At 34.9% G+C, this 21917-nt stretch overlaps 1 protein-coding gene across 3 annotated transcripts in view; it reads right to left on the bottom strand.

The window, feature by feature from the left end:
• SYT14 (synaptotagmin 14) overlaps window positions 1–21917 on the bottom strand; it is a 138876-nt gene that overhangs the window by 5957 nt on the left and 111002 nt on the right. The window lies entirely within an intron of this gene.

Raw genomic sequence — 21917 nt, 5'->3', positions numbered from 1 at the left:
TCCCAAAATACTGGATTAGAAATGTTGTTCTTAGCATATTTTAGTTTCTGGATCTCTTTTCATTATACAGCAGTTAAAGGAATGATAGCAGATGAGAAGGTATCATAAATTCTTGCATGTCTGTATACAAATCGTAGAAGATAAATTTCTTAAACTCATAGTTGTTAATGAACTATCTCCTGAATGTAAAAAACAGTTTAATGATTTATTGACCTTAAAAGACTGACACAGATTTAGACTCAATTACATTAAATATAAACGTTTTAACTGTGCTTTTAAAGACGAAAATTGGCACACTTTGATTAAATAAACAACACAAAACTATCTGCTGCTTATAAATCAATGTGTAAAAACACTGAGCTACAGAAAGTCGAAAACAAAAGTCTGGGAAGACATTTACCCTACAAATAATAACCAAGCAGAAGTTGGTTATAGCTACATTAGCTTCAGCCAAGGTTAGCTTTAAGGCCATTACTAGAGATGAAGAGGTACACTCAATAATGATAAAACTTCACATTTACCAGGAAGATAAAATCATTCAAAATTTGCATGCACTTAATAACACGGGCTCAAAATATAGAAAGCAAAAACTGCCAGAACAAGAAAGAGAAATAGGTAAATCCACAACCAGAGGGGACTTCAGCGCACTTCTTTCAGTAACTGACCAAACAAGTAGACAAATAAATACCATAAGGATGTAGAAGATTTGAGTATCACAGTAAGTAAAACTGACCTAATGGCAAAACAGAGAACACCATATTCTAAAACTACAGAATATACATTTTCTAAAGCATGCAATGGATTTATTGCAAAAATATTAAAAAAAAAGAATTTCAAAAATAAATTTCAAATGATGGAAATCACTCAGAATATTTTTTAAAATCAGCTAGAAATCAAAACAACCTTCTACTGAAGAAAGAAATCCCTATAAATTTGGAAATTAAGGATACAAATATAAATAATCCATGGGTAACTAAACAATGATGAAAAGTTACTTGAAAAGACTAATAAAAATAAATGTTGGATAGTCTAATTAAGAAAAAAGAGAAGGCACAAATAAAGAAAAAAATCAGAATGAAATGAGACACAACTACATACTTTATAGACTATGAAAAGATAAAAAAAATGAGTAAGAACAGCTTTCTTTCAACAAATTTGAAATTCTGATGAAATGGACATATTCCTTGGAAACTACAACTAACCAAAATGGACACAAGAATAAAATATCTGAACAGTCTTATTGAATAAATTGAATTTGTGGTTAAAAACCTTTCCAAAACAAACAAGCAGAAAATAAAACTAAACATTTTAGCTGGATGGCTTCAATAGTGAATTCTAATTAATAATTCTAGTCTTCAGCAAACTCTTTCAGATAAAGAGGAAACACTCTCCTGTTTCCTGTAAAAATCTAGCCAAACCTTAAAACCAAAACTTGACAAAGACAGTATAAAAAAATTACAGGATTTTCTCATTTATAAACTTAGATTCAAAACTCCAAATAAATAATGAGCAAACCAAATCTAGCAACATGTAACATCATCCTTAATAATTTTTTTTAATGTTTCCTCTTTGAAATTGTAGATGTGAAAATGATGCCAACTATTACCATTTCTAGTCAGCACTGTAGTGGGGATCCCAGACAGCGAACGTCCTAGCCTTACTAAAGGCAATAAAATGAAATAAAAGGTATCATGATTTGGAAGGGGAAGAGAGAAAACTGCCCTTATGTGCAGACTTATGTACACATGAAATGTGAACAAGTCCACAGGTGTATTACAGTTGCAAACAAAGGTAAAATTTTAAAATCCATACATTGTTATATACCAGCAACTAATGTGAAAATAAAACTTATTTAAAAACAGCATTTATTAGAGCATAAAAAAATAAAATATCTAGGAATAAATGTACAAATGATATACAAGACCTCTATACTACTGAGAGAAATTTAAAAGATATACTATGTCAATGAATTAGAAGGTTCAATTTTGCAGTATTCTCTCCAAGTTGATTTATAGAATAAATGCAATCATAATCAAAATCTCAACAGGTTTCTTTGTGGAAATGGGGAAGCTAATTCTAAAACGTATGAGGTACATACATACAATGGAATATCATTTAACCTTAAAAAAGAAGGAAACCCTGGCACCTGTGACAACATGAATGAACCTGGAAGACATTATGCTAAGTGAAATAAGCCAGTCACGGACAAATACTGTGTGATTCTATTTATCTGAGATATCTACAGCAGTCACAGTCATAGAAGCAGAGAGTAGAACAGGGGTTGCTAGCTGCTGAGTGAGGGGGAAATGGAGAGTTGTTGTCCAACGGGTATCAAGTTTCAGCTGTGCAGGATGATTAAGTTCTACGGGTCTGCTGTACAACATAGCAGTTAACAATATGTATACCATATGACCCAGGAATCCCGCTCCTGGGCATATATCCAGAAGGACCCCTACTTCAAAAAGACACCTGCACCCCAATGTTCACAGCAGCATTATTTACAATAGCCAAGACATGGAAACAGCCTAAATGTCCATAGACAGATGACTGGATAAAGAAGATATGGTATATTTATACAATGGAATACTATTTAGTCTTAAAAACCGACAACATAATGCCATTTGCAGCAACATGGATGCTCCTGGAGAATGTCATTCTAAGTGAAGTAAGCCAGAAAGAGAAAGAAAAATACCATATGAGATCACTCATATATGGAATCTAAAAAAAAAAAAAAAAAAAAAAGGACATGAATACAAAACAGAAACAGACTCATAGACATAGAATACAAACTTGTGGTTGCCAATGGGGAGGAGGATGGGAAGGGACAGACTGGGAGTTCGAAATTTGTAGATACTGACAGGCATATGTAGAATAGATAAACAAGATTATACTGTATAGCACAGGGAATATATACAAGATCTTGTGGTAGCTCACAGCGAAAAAGAATGCGACAATGAATATAAGTATGTTCGTGTATAACTGAAAACTTGTGCTCTACACTGGAAATTGACACAACATTGTAAACTGACTATAATTCAATAAAAAAACAAAAAACAAAACAAAAAACAACATGTGTTGTACACCTGAAAATTTGTTGAAGGGTAGATACCATGTTAAATGTTCTTACCACAACAAAAATAATAAAATAAAATATAAATAGGGGGCTCTGCTCTACCGAGCATCAAAATTTGTAATAAAGCTACATTATTTAAGACAATGTGACAAAAACAATGTATAAGAGACTATTAAATAGAAAACTCACAAATTAACCTATGCATAATAGACACTTAATTTATACCAAAGGTGGAACTACAAAGCAGTGGGGAAAGGAAAATCTTTTTAATAGATAGTGAGAGGACAACCAGCTATTCACACAGAAATAAATGAAAACTAACCTTACCTTAAAACATACTAAAAGTTTATTCTGGCCCTAAATATAAAAGGTGAAATAATAACTCTATACATTAAACTGGAGACTATATTCATGATCTTAGGGTAGGGGAAAACTTCCTAAATAAGACACAAAAGCATTAATCATAAAGTTAAAGTTTAGTGAATCTGACAACATTAAAATTAAGAATTTCTGACATTCAACAGAGACTCTTAGGATGGTGAAAAGGCAAACCACCGGGGGGAGAGGAGGTCTGAAACACAAATAGTTCATAATTGGCTCAAATCCAAAATATGTAAAGAATACCTATAAATCTATAAGAAAAAGAAAACATTATAAAAGCTCTTGACAGTCACCTGGATCATCACTTTCACAAAAGAATGGCCAATAAATATATGAAATGATGCTCAACTTCATTAGTAATCAAGGAAAAGGAAATTAAGACCATGAGGTAACACTACAGAACAAACAGATGAGATAAAACAACAGTGTGGTGAGGACACAGAGCAACGGAAGTCTCATATTCCAATGGTTGTACTGTCAAGTGACGCAGTTTTAAAAAATTTAACAAAACACGTATCACAAGGCTTGTCAATTCTGTCTGTCTATCCATCCATCCATCAGAAAAATGTGCAATGTTTACCAAGAGACATATAAAAGAGTGTCTTTAGAAGCATTACTTACAATGGTCCCAAAGAATAGAATGGATAAACAATTTGCGATGAGCTCATATAATATAGCAACTATACTGTACATACAGTATATATACATTATACAGCAATGAAATTAATTATAACTACCTTTACAAACATGTTTTTGAGTGAAAACTTTGAACCTGAAAGGATACTTGGCTGTATGGTTCCATTTACATAAATTTCAACAACAAAAAACCCAAAGAAAGACCAGGCAAAACTAAACCATAGTATTTCAGATGCATGAATAGGTCATAAAACTATAAAGAAAGCAAGAAAGTGATTAATATAAAAAACAAAACTGTGGTTAACTCTAGGGGTGCGGAGAGAAGGAATAGTGGCTGGGAAGGACATGGGGGTGTCTAGGGCTACTGGTGATGTTTTATTTCTTGACCTGGATGGCAGTCACATGGGTTGTACATTTCCATTTTTTCACCTTTATCTACTATGTGTTGGGTGGCACAAGAAAAAAGGTTTAATGAAAGAATTACATGACACAAGGATGCAACACATACAAATTAACAATGATAAAAATATTTAAGACTTTCTTTGAACATTCCTAAAGGGATTCACTCCATGAGTTTAAAAAATGATGTTTAAAAACTATGATACTATTTTCTATAACAAATTTTCAGATTAAAAAATTTTAATTTAAATTTTTTGATTAAAAAATTCCAAAGATGTCTTATACAAATCTTCAAGTTTGAATCTACAGTTGGCTACACAAGTGATCAAGGAGAATTAATACATACGTGGGGGCTGAATTAACACACTGTACTTAAATTCAGAGGGATAAAATCTCATATTTTCATATCTAACTCTAAACCACAAAGTTTCAGAAAGCCAAAAGGAAGATAGATACATCTTATATTCCTAAATCATGAGTACACAAAACACACTGTTTGGTATGTTTTCATGACAGTTGGAGGAGAAAACACAATTTTAGTAAGTTTCAATTAGGATATATCATCACTTATGAAAATAGTGTCAAAAACATGCTCAAGCACATTTGGTGCATTTGCTACATTAGGCTATTATACTAGCAGCATCTGTTAGACTATTGTGAAATACATTTTTCATAGTATAGCATTTTTCATATTAACCTGTCAGATAATAAGATGTGAATCTAGCATTTTCTTATCAACACAGAGGTTATATATTGTCAATTTTGTGCAACAAAGTGATATCCCAAAGAAGTCCTGGAAAAAATCTTTCTCGCTCCTCAGGAAAACAGCCGACTTCTCTGCCCGTTTTACTGCTGCAAAAAATGTCCTTGTCTCCAAGCCCAACCAAAAAAAGCAAAAGTGATAAGATCCTTGGTGATCACATTCCATTTTAGTAAGCTCTGCTGAAATATAGCAGTGTTTAACAGAAAAAAAAATTGTCTTAAAGAGTTCATTCTAAATTTATGCCTCAGAAAAAGTGCTAATCTCATGGCCTTTCCATTGCCATCAGTCTCACTGCGTATCCAAGGCTGGCATAGGTGTGGCAGTCCAGGGTGATCACTGAGTACAAAGAAAGCAGTGTAGAGTAACACATAGATAGCGTACCGCAGTAAAGACAAATTAACTACAGGTACTATATACTCAAGTGGCATCTCTCCTCCAACTATTCCTCAGGGCATGCGGTTCCATTCAGTGTGTTTTCAGGAATCTCTATCTACGCAAGCTGCAGACCCCATCATTAATTTATAACTGAGGCTTGCCTAGGTGGCAGTAACTGCAGGTGATTAACCCAAAGTCAAACAAATCCCAATCATAATTAGGTCTACTTAAAGGAATCAACCCACAGGCTCCCCAAAGTGTTACTTCTTCCCGTCTAACATAATATTTTATTTCTTTTTAATACTTCTTCTCTTTCCTCCTGAGTCCTCAGCCCTGGGATGAAGGATTATAAGCAATTCTGGGAAAGTTGAAAAAAATTTATTTTTCAGAAAAATGAGGGAACTCTATTTAATGTTTACCATAAGCAGAATTAGTGCTTAATTAAGACAGCCATAACGTGTCCTTAATGGTGTTAATAGGTTAAAATCGGGTAGGAACATGCAAATATAGAGAGAAAAACGTAATATCAAAAATACAACAGAACGCCTATGAAGTAAATGTACTGGGCTTTTTGTTAATACTAGACTGACTCCACCTTACTTGTAACCACTTAACACTCAACGTTTTTAAGGTAAAACCGCTGAACACTACAATGATGGTACAATACAAAGGTTACTATAAATTTGAATATTTTCTGTTGAATCTATTTTTATTGTGGCTGGAAGATATTTTCTGGGTTTTAATGTAATTTACACATGAAATGCTTCCATTACACTTTTCTGAAAATGGGTGATGAGGGCGCAGAGGGTGCAGAAGTGTAAGCAGAGGGAAGTCACCTGCTGCAGTGCTGGTGAGTTTCACCCGCGGTAGCAGAGCTCCCTCCTCAGGGCTCTTTCCTAGCCCCAGGGCACTGGACACTGATCAGACTAGGTAAGCAGGAGATAACCAGAGGCAGCTTCACGAAGGAGAAAGTAAGACAGCTTAACTGTTCTTCCACTTCTACTCTGACTCCAATCCAGCGTAAAGGAGGAACATTCTGTATTCTGGTAGAGGCAGAAACACCAAATGACTCTAAAGAAGAACTTACTGGGATGAGCAGGGGATGGGTGGGTAGTTTAAATTTCAGAGTGGGGTCGGACTCAGGATACTTTTGGCTGCAAGTGACAGACAATGGCTACTGGCAGGGGATGAAGTGGCCCTCGCAGGCAGGGTCTGTCCCAAAGCAACAGGGTACAGAGATCCACTAAGAAAAAATTGATGTCTACTACAGAGCCCATCCGACAGAGCTGTCTGCCCTGCTCTCTCCCCTTTGGCCTTCATTAAGGAGCTGGTGATGTTGCTGCCATTATGCCAACTGTGACGACTTCCATTGGTCTCTGCTGGGTTTGCTGTGAGATCATTAGCCTTGCAAAAGCCAAGGAGGAGGAAAAGATGGTTCAGTTAAAGGGAATGTCATTATACTTACAGAACACAGCTCAGATATTCAGGTTGGGTACTGAAGAATAGAAAATGAAGTAAAAATTCTCTTTCAGACAGAAAGTTTTTTCATATTAACCTTGAAAACTTAACATATTGATAAGATAAGGTTTTAAGATACAAGGAAAATTAACTGTAAAATAAATAAAAACAAAATCTTCTATATTACCAATATTTGAGTACACCATCATGTAGAAATGGTCATAAAAAGTCGTGCTCTGATCAAAATCTCTATATGTATATATAGGTGGGTGTGTGTGTGTGTGTTTGTGTATACACACATACACATATATACACACACACATATTACTTTTGCTGCATTCAATATGAACATATTTAATTTGGTGTTTTTGCATATATGCTTATGAGATTGGCTTATCAAGTTTAAATTTTTTCTCACGCTCTCCAACAACTGCTATGCTATATAAACTATTTCAGAGGATGAAAAGGAAAAGTACCCAATTTCTTTTTTGAGACTTGTATAATTTTGACACACTAAGTAGATAAAAAGAATGTAAGAAAATTATAAACCAATCTCACTTATAAACATGTATCAGAAATCCCAAATTAAACATTGTTAAACTGAACTGAGCAAAGAAATGCGCGCGCACACACACACATACATATATATTTCATCAAATAGGTATTAATCTAGGAGAGTTATTTTGTTCATTGAAGTTGGGTAAAACTTGCCTTTGAAACTCAACCATCTTTTTTTCCCCTTTCTTTCTTTTATGAGAATCTTTTTGACTACCAATTGAATTTCTTAATGGTAATAAGTCTTTCCATGTTTTCTACTATTTCTCAATCACATTTTAGAAATTTATATTTTCAATAAAATTGCTCATTTCATCTAAGTTTTCAAATTTGGTTTTCTACAGTCATTCTCTTTATGATTTTGAAATTTCCACTGAATTCATTATTATGTCCTCCTTTTCATTTAACATGTTTTTCTTTCCTGATCGGTATCTCCAGAGGTTTATCTATTTTATTAACAATTTAATAAACTATTTTTCTTTGATTAATTTCTCCTTGTTTTCTTTTTCTCACTTCCTGTATTGAAGAATGTTTAACTCATCAATTTATATTCTTATCTCCTTACAAATATACTTAAGGCTACACATTTCCCTGTAATAGTTATAACTGTACCCCGTAAGTTTAAGTGTTCTCATTTTGTTTGATTCTAAGTATTTCTAATTTTCATTATGTTTTCTTCTCTGACTCTGAATTAACTTAGTGAGTTTTTTGTTTGTTTAGCTGAATATACAGACTTGAGGGGTGGGAGCGGTAGGATAACTGCCTCTTTTACCTCACTTCCTACTACTCTGCTCATCATGGAGTTCCAGCTAAATGTGCCTCCTTGCTATTTCTTGAAGACAACACACACACTCTGGGCTCTAGGGACTGGCTGTTCCATCTGCTTGCAATGTTCTTTCTCCAGATATGCAAATGACTAACTCTTCATCTCTTTCAAGTCTTTGCCCATGTTATATTCTCAATGACTTCTTATTGAAATTACACCTCCTTTTCCATTAGCATTCTTTTTCTTGGGGGGGGAGGGCAGGGAGGAGGTAATTAGGTTCATTTATTTATTTATTTTTAGAGGGGGTGCAGGGGATTGAACCCAGCACCTTATGCATGCTCAAAACACTTGAGCTATACGCTCCCCCCCCACAACTAGCATTCTTGAGTCTGTTCACCCTGCTTCTTTTTCCCCCATAATACTTATAACTTTCTCATATACTATATATTTAATTATATTTATTATGTTTATTGTATCTCAAGTCTCCCCTCCCCTCTAGCGAATTAAATTCCATGCAGGTCAAAATTTCTTCCTTTCATTAATGTACACCAAATAACTAGAGCAACGTCTGGTGTGTAGTATGTGTGCCACAGTTACCTGTTGAATGAATTTCTAATTTCATTCCAGTGTGGTCAAAGAATGGAGTTTACAGGATATTGATTCCTTGATATTTGTGGAGACTTCCTTTGTGGCCTGGCATATGGCTGACATTTCTAACTGTTACACATATGCTTACATTTATTAAGTAGAGGCCCCACGTGAAATCAAACTTGTTAAGTGTTACTCAAATCTTCCATATCTTTGCTATTATTTTCTGCCTGATCTACTTCTGCTTTTTTAGTAGTCTCTTGGCTCACCATAATTTCTGACATCTTATTTCTTCCTTTTGAATTCAGTGTTCTTCTTATACAAGTATATGCTTTAGTAATTATTCCAGCAATGATCTATGAGTGCTAAACTCCTTTGTTTTTGCCTGAAAATATCTGGAGTTTACCCTCTTCCTCAGCGATAATTTAAGCAGCCATAATATCCTTAAGTTGGTGGTTTATTTGCCTCGGTACCTTACAGGTATTATACCACTGCCTTTTGGTATTTAGGGCTGTGGAGAAGCCTTCTGTTAGATAAAGTGCTCCCTTATATTTTCTCTGTGGTTACTTTTATCATTTTGTCTTTGGTGTTTCATCCGATCACTGTAATTTTTAGAGGGATGGATTCATTTTTGATAATCCTGCTTAGTACCTGATGACCTGTGTATTTCAAATGTTGCCTCTCACTTTTTCTAGTCTCTCATTCTGGAATTTTCATAAGAAAACATACATAACATTTTCATTCCACCCTTCATTCTCCTTACCCTCCTATTCATATTTTTCACTGATTCTATTTTTAATGACTCTATTTTTCATTCTAGAAGTTCCATATGGTCATTATTTAAATCTGCCTCTTGCCATATTGTCTTGTTCTTTCCTTGTGGTTCCTGTTACTTCTTTTAGCTCTTTATCCATTTAGAGCACATGCATTTTATAACCTTTTTCACAGTGTTCTATTAGTTCATGTCCTAGAGGTGCCAACATATCTGACTTTTGGGTCTGCTGATTGTCATTCGTGGTGGATCATTTCTTTCTGTTAATATTCTTTTTTTAATGTTGAGTTCATCTTCAAGGGGGATTATTTCTTCTGTGAGAATTCTGTATCACCTAGGTTTGGCTACCTGAACAAAATAGGATGTTATTCAAGGAAAGAACTAAGGAGTACCGGGGACAGTATACTGGTAGAAAACCAGCAGTATCCATTACACCTTCGTATCTAATATTTATATTCTCAGTTTGGATTTAGTAATTTTTAGAAATACTCCTATTCATATCATAATCCTGATTTAATTTATTTGTGACCACACTTCAGGCTACTTGCAAAAAAAGTAATTAACAGACCAAATGCTGTTTTATCTTACTGAAGGAAACAGAACAGAATAGAAACAAGTAGTTTTGGAAACTCAGCAGTGTAAGAGTTTATTGAACGGCTGTTCTGCATAAAGCACTGTACTAGGGGAGAGATGAACTGATTTTAAGGCAGACTATGATAAAATGCCTTTATAGTTTATGGGAGAATGTAGGTGGGTGCGATAAACTTTGGGTATCAGAAACTATATTCCCGAGAAGTAGGCCCTAAAAGGATTTCAATAGGCACGGGGAACACAGGGAAGGGCACTTCAGAAACAGTGGGAACTAAGGCCCCAAAGTGGACAGCACATTGGTAAATAAACTGATCTGGGGCAGCTGATGTATGTGGGAGAGGGGTGGAAGAGGCAGCTAGAAAATAAGGCTGAAACCAAAATTCACTCCCCTCGCTAGGTGAACATGCCTATCGGGGACTATCCTGCACTGTAACCACTGCTCTGTCTGTCTTTCCTACTAGACTAAGTCCGTTGAGGGCAGAATCTTTGTTTTATTCATCTTTTTATGCCCCCAAATTAGTCTAGGACCTCTCAGTCAGCAAGCGATTAATATAGTTGAATGAAGACAGTAAGTTGTGAAAAACATGAAAGGTGGGGGTGAGAAGACTGGACCTGCTCTACAAGCAGCAGAGAGAAAGAGAGGCACTGTGAACTGGGAGCAAATCTCACATCCACGTCTCAGAAAGGTAACATGAGACCAAACACGCGGCATGACGGAGTGCTTGGGCAGAGGTCACACCTTCCTCTGTTGTGCTGGTGACAGGTAAGTCTCTCCTGAGACAGTGCTTGTAGTCTGTCTCTGTGTACCTTCTATATCTTAAGCAAAAAATTGCAGTATTTTACCCTGTAGCAAAACATAGACTTAAAATATCTCATTTATTATAACTATAATCTAATCTATCTTCTTACTGATGTATCGTATGTCTGAAAACTGCAAATGCTTTCTTCCTCTAAGATATCTTGAGTCACTGGGAACAGTGACTAACAGTGCTAAGGGAGTCCAGACTCTGCAACCCAGGAATGTCCTCACATATGCACCTGGGGGAGTCATGAGCTTTTTAAAGTTGATCACTAAGCTTAGACTGCTAGGATCACAGTTATTCCTATGCAGGTCAATGTGTCCCAAATGTGTTAAAGGTTCCCTTTAAATAATTTATTTTAAATGAGATGGTTTGAATCTGTGTTTTTTATATCAATAGAAATAGATATATATTTTTTACTATTAAAAAATGAAGTAGAATGACAATTAGAAAATAACAGCCCCAAATTATTACAAAACACCTTCTAAGTTTTAGATTATACTCTGTTACCCACAGGCTACTGGTTTCCTAACTGTGGTTAGTGGAATCTGTTGAATTTCCTTTTTAAAATATATTTTTAACTATTTAAAAACTAAAATAATAGCAATACATGCACATAAATGAGTATGAAAATAGAGAGGTGATACCGTGTACCGGCAAGGAAAGCAAACCTTGGAGTCAGACTACCATAAGCCTGTCACTTACGGAATGTGACTTCAGCGAGGTACTTAGCATCTCTATGCTTTCGTTTCTCTATATAAAAATGTGGAATAAGCATCTACTTTCTTAGTAGTTATATCAACTGTTAACATATTAGAGAGCACCAGTGCATTTACTTGTATTGGACGTTTAGTTTTGTATCTTGGACTAAAGATTCACCTGCTATTTCTGTTTACTGAGAAGAATTTGGAGACTGCAGAGCAAGCTGTTTAAAAAGAGTTACCATTTGCAACCCTTATCTGTGTGAATCAGATTTATCTTTTTATTGTGCAACATTTTAAAAAGAAATAAATTGGGCTGAATTTCAGAGCTGAAGTAAGACTAAAATGTATTATCAACAATTGTATAGGGGGTGGGTATAGCTCAATGGCACAGTGCATGGCTGGCATGTGTGAGGTCCTGGGTTCAGTACTCAGTTCCTCCATTAAAAAAAAAAAAAGCAGTTGCATAACTGAAGGTATCTGTTCTTTGGAGGAAGACAGTTGGGTTTATAAGTAAACTCTGATATTTTGCCATCTGTATGACCTTGGGCATGTTTTAAAACTTCCTTGAAATTCAATTTCCCTATCTATAAAAGGAAGATAGAAATAGTAGTATCTCAAAAACTTTATTCTAAATTTTTTGTTCATCAAAACAGCTCCATTACATTCAGCGTTTGATGCTATAAATCAATAAAAGGTAAGATTTTTGTTAGTAAAATGTCAGTTTTGTCTGCTTTATATATTTGGGTTACCAAATATTTCATTTGAAATAAAGAATGTGAATGCTTGAAAAACCATGCACCACATTGCCTTCTGTTTCTGAATAGTCCATTCAAGTGACCAAATTTTAAACACTGTAAGACTGTGCTGCCCCCTGCTGACCCAGTTTCTCTAATATATTTTGAATCTTCCGAGAAGCTAAAACTTATACTTCAGTATTATATAGTTAACTAACAGTGCAATAGGCGGGAAGACTATAATAATGCAGATGGTGAAATACTGAATGTAGCTTTAAATAATTTATGAAATCTGTCAAGATACCTAACTACAAACAATCCGCTAGTGGGAACAAACAAACATCATAAGGTTCTCCCTCCCAACTGTGTAATACTGAACAAATTTAGATATCCCATTCCAAATAGCCACTACAATTGCTATTGTTTGAAGTGCTGCTGACACCTTGGGGAAAATTAGCTAAATATGTACATTTTGGCTTCAATTAAATCTTCAGTTATTTCCCTGATTCTTTCACTGCATTAATGGCAATGTGCTCTTTCTTTGTCTACATTACAGCAGCACTTATATTTTGGTTAGCTGTAATGCACAAAAATTATACTTTCCATGCCAGAAATCTTAGGCATTTTCTGTCTTTAATCTCACATATCCAAGCAGACACATCTAGGTGGTTTTTCCTTTAGAAATTGGTTCGTTCTTACTATAAAACTTCTCTAGGAGAGTCTTATCACCTAGTAGTGCAAAGAATACTTGACAAAAAATCAAAAGAGCTAAGAGCAATGCTATCTGTTGCCAGCTCTAAGACTTTGGGTAACTTACCCACTGAGAGCCTCATTTCTCTCCATTATAAAATAGAGATTCTTGTTCATGGCCTGTCTAGTTACAAGGTTACATGAGTTAACATCTGGTAAGTGTTTTGAAAAGAGATCACTATAAGACAAATTTATTTCTGTAATTCAACAGCATCTCAGTTAGCTTTCCCTCATTCTTATTCTTCCTGTACACCATCATCTATGCACTCTGCCATGAGTGTATGGAGGGAGACATGGGGGGACAGCAGGCAAAGGAGAAGTCTCCTATGTTCAATTAGGTCATCCTCCTGGTTCAAAGTCTGTTACTTAATTTTGATTCTCTGAAAGTTTGGCCTTGCAGCTCTCTCCTGATAATGTCCTTAGATTTTACTTAATTGGATGATCATTTTGAGTCTGCTTACCGCACTCTGTGTTACCCACCTGCATGCCAGGGGAAAGACATGAGACACTAGTAAACTAGATGTCTACAAAACTAGCTTTGATGGTGACATACTTCTACTTAAAAATACTTGAGGGCAGAATGGTGAAGTGAAACCTTGAGCTATAATTCATATCACAAGGTTTTCAAAATAAAAAATGAATACCAAAAAGTCAAATAACTCAATCAAAAAATGGGCAGAAGACCTGAACAAACATTTTTCCAAAGAAGACGTACAGATGGCCAGCAGACACAAGAAAAGATGCTCAAACACTGCTAATTATTACTGCAAATCAAAACAACGAGCTATCACCTCGCACCTGTCAGAATGGCTATCTCAGAAAGTCTACAAATAACAAATGTTGGAGAGGATGTAGAGAATAGGGAATCCTTGTACACTGTTGGTAGGAACAAAAATTGGTGCAGCCACTATGGAAAATGGTAGGGGGGTTCCACAAAACACTATATGATCCAACAACTCCACTCCTGAAAAAAATGAAAACACTAATTTGAAAAGATACATATAACCCAACATTCATAGCAGCACTATTTATAATAGCTAAGATGTGGAAGCAACTCAAGGGCCTGTCAACAGATGATTGGATTAAGAAGATGTGATATATATATTCGATGGAATATTACTCAGTCATAAAGAATGAAATACTGCCATTTGCAGCAATGTGGATGAACCTAGAGAATATTATGCTTAGTGAAATAAGACAGAGAAAGACAAATACTGTATATCACTTATATGTGGAATCTAAAAAAACAGTACAAATGAATACATATGCAAAACAGAAACAGACTCAAATTTGTGGTTACCAAAGGGGAGGGGGAAGAAAGGAGGAACAAATTGGGGGGATGCAATTAACAGATAAATAATAAATAAAATTAATAAAATGGGTAAGTAACAAGGATATACTGTATAGAAAAGGGAATCACAGCCATTATCCTATAATAACCTATCAAAGAATATAGTCTGCAAAAAATACAGCATCACTATGCTATACACCTGAAACTAATATAATATCATAAATCAACTATACTTCAATTAAAAAAAGAGAAAATAGACTAGGACTTGAGATTCTGAACTCACTATTGTTAGTCCCAAAGTCATTTCTTACTAATGAGTCTAAACCCTCTGTGCTAATTTTCAAGAATCTCTATAACTTGGCTTCATCCTAATATTCCATATTATACTTTTTTCTTCCATAGTTTATAAGAGCAATGAGGTCCCCAAATTTCTGCTGAGGAAGAATGGGGAAAGCCATCTTTGGAAAAGCACTGGTGGGATGGTGATGGGGATGCTGGTGGGGGAGTATCAAGAGCTTATCAGGAAAGTGAACACAGGAGCTGGAGGTTATGTCCTGTGCATTTTCCTCTCAAACGTGGGGCTCACACCCTCTTCCATGAGAGTTCCCATTATTATTTGAGGGGGCTTTCAGGTGGGGGCTGATAAAAATTACGGAATAAGACAAACTTTCCTCAAACCTGCCCATAACACTGAAAAAAGTTTATTTTTATAAAATTTTGAAGCATAATTTTCTAGAATCCCTGAAGCATTTCTGTACAACATAGTCTTGTCTGAAGCTCCTGCCATCAGACTGTACCATCCTCTTCCCCCTCAGCAATTACAAATTAGAATGAACTCTGTGGTGCTGTCCTGGAACTGGTGATTTCAGTGCAAATGCAAGTTTTCAATACATAGAAATAGAAATACATATAAATAGGTATATATATATATATATATATATATATATATATATATATATATATATATATATTAATACTACTACTCAAAAATTGAATAAATATTTCATATGTCTTGTATCTATACAATAAAAAGCCATGAAAGATATTTAGGATGGTTTATAGGGTACTAGTGTAAAATTAAAACTTCAAAACTTTACATTTTCTTTCATATTTTATAAGTTCTACTATATTAATAAGGCTATCCATATCAAAAGGGAAAATATTTTTAAAAAATTATCCACATAGAATGTTAGCCCCAAATGAATTATGAAGATAATGCACTGTGGAGTCCCACCAAAAGAAAACCAAATTAAACTATTCTTATGTAAAAAATACAGAGTAAAAGGTGAAAGCAGTAGTGGTGATGAGAGGAGCAATGTAGTGATCACGATCATATTAGCACAACTAATATTTATGGAGGGATTACTAAGTCCCAGGTACTGTGCAACTACTTCACACAAATTAAAATCTTAAAGACACTCTCACTGAGGCATTGTAACAATGATGATTTCAGTTTAAATTTATAAACACCTTGAGCTTCAAATTTCCTCTCTTAAACTTTAAAATGGTAATAACCAATTCTCTTATGCCACAAAACAGACTATTTGAAGATTAGTTCTGATTCAAAACTTGAATGTTATGAATAATTTAATGAAAAACGAAATAGCAAAGTATGATTTATATGTTCATTAAAATATGAATATAGAAGGATATTTGAGAGTCTTAATGGAACTTCATAACGAACTCCCCAGCTGCCTGAGTTATTTCTCATGTTGTTATTACTGTTGTTTTTGTACATATCCTCACAGAGCATTCAAAGCAGTTCCTAGGAAATGAAATGTTAATAGAAACAGCAGTGCCTTTTATTTCACTTTATCATAACTATTTTGGAACAAAATTTTTAATGCTATTTTCATTCCATACCTATGCAATTTTACAGTGTGAATTTCAGGATCATCTAGGTGGGATTAACTATAAAGATGGCCTTGAGGACAGTTACTGGACCCTTGGCATATTTTCCAAAATTTATGTTCCTAAAAGACTAATGAAACTTAGGAAATGGTGAATTTGTCAATTTCTGAAAAGTCAGTTCTGAAGTCTTCAGTGCCATAATGAACTTTGTTTAAATAAACTGAATCCAAAGAAAATTTAATCTGTAATATTCTAGGTCATATATAATGAATATTTTTGGTAAAACAAATTTTCTTATGGCCATAATGACTAATCCCCTTTAAAGTGCTTTTTCACCTTTTTCTGTTCTCAAACTATGTCAAGCTTCTAATGAATGAATCAAGGAGATAAATAACTTTAACATTTTATAATAGATCTGAAATATGAAGTTTTGAAAGAAGCTAAAGGCAGTGAAACTTAACACTTACTAGTGGGTATAACCACTTCTTATTCAGGCCTATTTCAAAATAATTTATAAAAATCCAACTCTCTTTGTAAGTATTTAAAATAAAACTATTCGTGTAAAAGAAGATTTTTAATAGTTTAGTTGGTTGCAAGTTGAGCATGATAGTTTTGGAAAAATATTTTATACTATTAATAAGCCTTAGTTTCTGAATGATTTGGTTAGTTTCACATTAAATCTTATTCTCAGAAGCAACAGACATTTCAGAACTTGGCAATGACTCACTTTAGTCCTCTCGCCATCCAGGAAAAAACAGTGAAGAGTAAGATGAGGAGATAAGACAGATTCTATAGCACAATGATAATCAATGCTGCTTAGGCATTAGTGTCTCCTTCGAGCTTTAAGTTTTTGATTCAACAGGTCTATGTGGGGGCTTATTTATCTTTACTTTAAAAACTCCACATTAAAAAGTCCACAAACAATAAATTTTGGAGAGGGTGAGGAGAAAAGGGAACCCTCTACACTGTTGGTGGGAATGCAGTTTAGTGCTGCCACTATGGAGACCAGTATGGAGGCTCCTTAAAAAACTAAAAATAGAGTTACCATATGATCCAGCAATCCCACTCCTGGGCATGTATCTGGAGGAAACTGTAATTTGAAAAGATACGTGCACTTCAGTGTTCATAGCAGCATTATTTACAACAGCCCAGACATGGAAGCAACCAAAATGCCCACTGACAGTTGACTGAGTAAAGAAGATGTGGTACACACACACACACACACAAAATGCAGTATTACTCAGCCACAGAAAAGAATTAAAAAATGCCATTTGCAGCAGCATGGATGGACCTAGAGATTATTATACTAAGTGAAGTAACTAAACCAGACAGAGAAAGACAAATATATTATATTATTTACATGTGAAATCTAAAAAATGATACAAATGAACTTATTTACAAAACAGAAGCAGACTCACAGACATGGAAAACAAATTTACGGTTACCAAAGGGTTGGGGGGGATAAATTAGGAGTTTCAGATTAGCAGATACAAGCTACTAAATATAAAATAGATAAATAAGGACCTACTATATACCATAGTGAACTACAGTCATTATCTTGTAATAACCCAATATATAAAAGGATATATATGTATAACTGAATCATTATGCTGTACACCAGAAACTCACACAACATTGTAAAGCAACTATATTCAATAAATAAATAAATAAATAAATAAATAAATAAATAAAAAGGATGAGGGAAAAAATACAATGAGAAAACATTAAAAAAAAATCAAAACCTCCTCAAGTCACACTGGTGTAATCAGGATTGAGAATCACAATTTTTAGGATTTAGTTCATAGCCAACTGAGCGTATCAGAAAGATCTTAACTGCCTGAAACACAGAACTCAAGATTCCTTAAGTGATGTGCAGAAAAGTATGCCTAATTCTGAGGTTTTATCAAATTGGTTGAAATAGGATTTCACCAACAGTATGTCCAAGCACTAAAGTTTTAGTGACTTTTATTACATTGGACATGACTGGTTGTCTCCCTAGCATCCATTCATCAATGCCTTCCAGTAGTGAACTTACTCCTTTTCACCTCTTACCAATGTAGTTTGAAAAGTGACCCATTGCTCAGCAACAGGGCAAAAGCTAATCAGCGCAGCTCATCCCTGCAGCCACAGTAATTGGTTCTGGGATAGGCATGTAACCTAGTGAGACACAAGACATTTCCAGAGGGCCACTCTATGAAACCTGATTATGAAGTTGACACACGGGAGACAGGGTAGGGTAGGAGAGTAGGAAGGGGAAGAAACCAGGACCTTTGTGATATTTGAGTCACTGGATCAAGCGATGCCTGAAGACAGACCTACTCTGAGTCTTCCCTTACTGCTCAAGCCACTTTGAGTTGGTCTGCATTCTCTTGAAACTGATAGAGTCTTAGCAAATATTTATTCAATGTGATCTCTGGCTCTTCATGGGTAATCTCAGCTAATTAAATCAAAGTGTGAGATTCTCTAAAGAGCGAACTTTTCTTCACATTTTTATTATCATTTCACTGACACTTCTTTATCATTCTACTCCCTTTATTTTTTGAAAACCCAAAGAACACACACTGCTAAATATTTGAAAAGGAAACCAAAGTAAATAAAAGATGAAGGAATCTGAGGAAATGCAGAAAATAAATAAAAATATATCCCATGAAATTATCCCCAAAGTATATACCTTAGCTCACTCACAACTATGATGTTTTTTAAGGAAACATTTTCTACACCACTAGTCTTGAAATTTTAATATAGTTAATGACTACTTGGAAGAATTTGTTTAAAATAAAGATTTCTAGGCTGTTTCCTAAGGATTCTGATTTGGTGGATCTCGTGTAGAGCCCCCAGATTGATGCAAATGACTGGTAGCTCATTCTGAGAAATTTTGCTTTTAAACTGCAGGAAAGAAGAGGGTTAGGTACTACATTCATTTCAGAATAAACATTTTAGCTTTTGATTTTGCATTTTAAATATTCATTTTTTAGAGTGGCATTTATAATATGTATGTAAAACTGTGAAACAAACCTAAAGGTTAAAAATCTGAGTTCTTATTAAAAGAAGATGAAAACAATTAGCATGGAGGGAAAAAGAAATACTTTGCATGAGGTGTAAATTTTGCTTGCTTTATAACAGTATAAGACAGCTGTTCACCAGTGCATAGATTACATTTATAAATCCACCTTGAAAATAATTAATGGTCATATATACGATCTGATCATCAGGTTTTATATATGAAATACTACATACTTGGAAAGAGGGGAGAAATTTAAAGGAGAAATCTTTCATTTTATGTATATTCTTCCAAAAACATATGTTTATGGTAAAAGTATAAATGTGAATTCATGAATATATAAACCTGCAGCCTGCTACCAGATGCCTGGTTGTAAGCCACAGTGAATACTGCTGGTTTCCCACTCAACATCCTTTCCCAGTTTTTTAATTTCCTTTGGGAGAGCTCTCCTCTCACTGTGACAACTAAATTACATTTCCAGTCTCTTTTGCAGAGGCTATGGGCATGTGACCAAATCCTGGCCAATGGAATCTGAAAGGAAGTCCGCTGAGGGCCTCCACTTAGCATCGCCAACATGGCCACATGTGCACTGTTGCCTTCTCTGCGGATTGCTCAGTGGAGGGTCTCCTTACCAACTCCCTCAGGATCTCCATTTCCAGACTGCCATAGGAATGAGTATGAAAATTGGAAATATACCTCTCTTATCATCCAACGGAAATAAAGTCTAAGTGGTACTTAAGTTCCTCTAGAATTTTTTTGGTAATATTTATTAGTTTGATCCAAATTTCTAAACACTGTCCAAATACTGACTTGTAAACTAACTTCTGTTTTAAAAATGAATACAGGAACACAATGCATTCATTAGAGGTGTGTGGGGAAGGGAGGGGGAGAACTATTAATAAACACATACTTCATCATCTTTCCCATTTTAAACATTCAAATCCCTGTTCTAAGAACCCCATTCACTAAGGAACATAAATCATCAAACATCTCTACTTTTATGTATGTAACCAATACAACTTAGTATAACTGTTAAATTGATCTGAGCTGTGAGATTTTAGGATTGATAATGGGGTAACATATTTCATAATACATTCTAAGGTGCAGGATCATAAAAGATTCAGAAGTAAATGATGAGAAATATCCAGAAATCTAACAGTTCAAAGAGGACCAAATTTTGAAAAGACATAGTACAGAATAACATAGAGGGAATCCAGCACTTTTTCATGAAATTATTTTGGTTATGATATATTCTCAGCAGGATACCAGTGTTAATGATGAAAAGGCACTTCCAGCTTTCATTTATGCATCTATTTGACATTGTATTTTTCTTCCCTAAAAATCACAATCTTGACATTTTAGGGATTCTGAGAGATTACTACATCTAATAAAACTAAATTTTACAGGAGTAAAGACATTCATAATTTAAAGTTGGTTCTATCAACATTCCTAGACAAATCCAACCCTCTTCTAGGTAAAATTTAGTCTTCTGTAATGATAAAGTACCAAATAACTAAGAGCACAGATTACGGAGAGAAAGATTGAAATCTCACAACTTAGTAACTGTGTGACCCTAGGCAGTTGAGTTACTCTTTCTATCCCTGTTTGCTATACATTGAGGCTAACAGTACCCATTACCTATTTCAGAGGGTAATTGTGAGGATTAAATGACATCGAGTGCTTAAAACTGTCCCCAGCACATGGAAGCACTACTCAAACTGAAGAAAGTAAATGAAAGTTGCTTTCCTTTTACCTCTTTTATTAATGTAATTATTCTCAGAAATTACATGTTAAAATTATTTTAATTAGAATCAAACCCTAGTTATAACTGAGTGTCTCTGTACAGCATCGACTGCCTAGATAAAACTTTTAAAACCTGAAAATTTAAAATCTTAAATCTCAGACCTCTGATTCTAACATTAACACTAAGCCTTTACTGTGAACTGCGTCAGTCAGGGTTTTGCGAGGAAAACAGAAATCACCTTAGGTATTTTAAGAATAGATTTAATTCAGGAAATTAGGTGCTTACAAAATTGTTGGAAGAGCTGAAGGAGCAGAGTCCAGGCTGGTCCTACAGAAATGACTTCTAAGAACACAGAAAGACTGACCCACCAAAGAAGTTATTACATTTACCAAGAAGGTGGGGAGATACCGCATGAGTTGAAAAACATTCAACTATTTTAGCTTCATCAAGGGATCAGGAAGTCATCACTGCCACTGCAATTACTTCTTAGCATCCGTGAAGCTGAAAACTAGCTATTAGAATGTTGCTAGAGGGGGAAAAACATCTTCCCTTGAACTTGCCTGCCTGGAGCAGCAGGAATATGGTCTCTGTCTCAGTCTCACCTTGCAAATCATGCACGAATGCACTTAATTGGTGGAACCTGATTAGCATTCAGAACTCTAGGGAATCTGGGAAATGTAATCCT

The sequence above is a fragment of the Camelus ferus genome, chromosome 23, assembly GCF_009834535.1.
Source record: "Camelus ferus isolate YT-003-E chromosome 23, BCGSAC_Cfer_1.0, whole genome shotgun sequence".
NCBI lineage: Eukaryota > Metazoa > Chordata > Mammalia > Artiodactyla > Camelidae > Camelus > Camelus ferus.
This window is presented reverse-complemented; position numbering and strand designations above follow the sequence as displayed.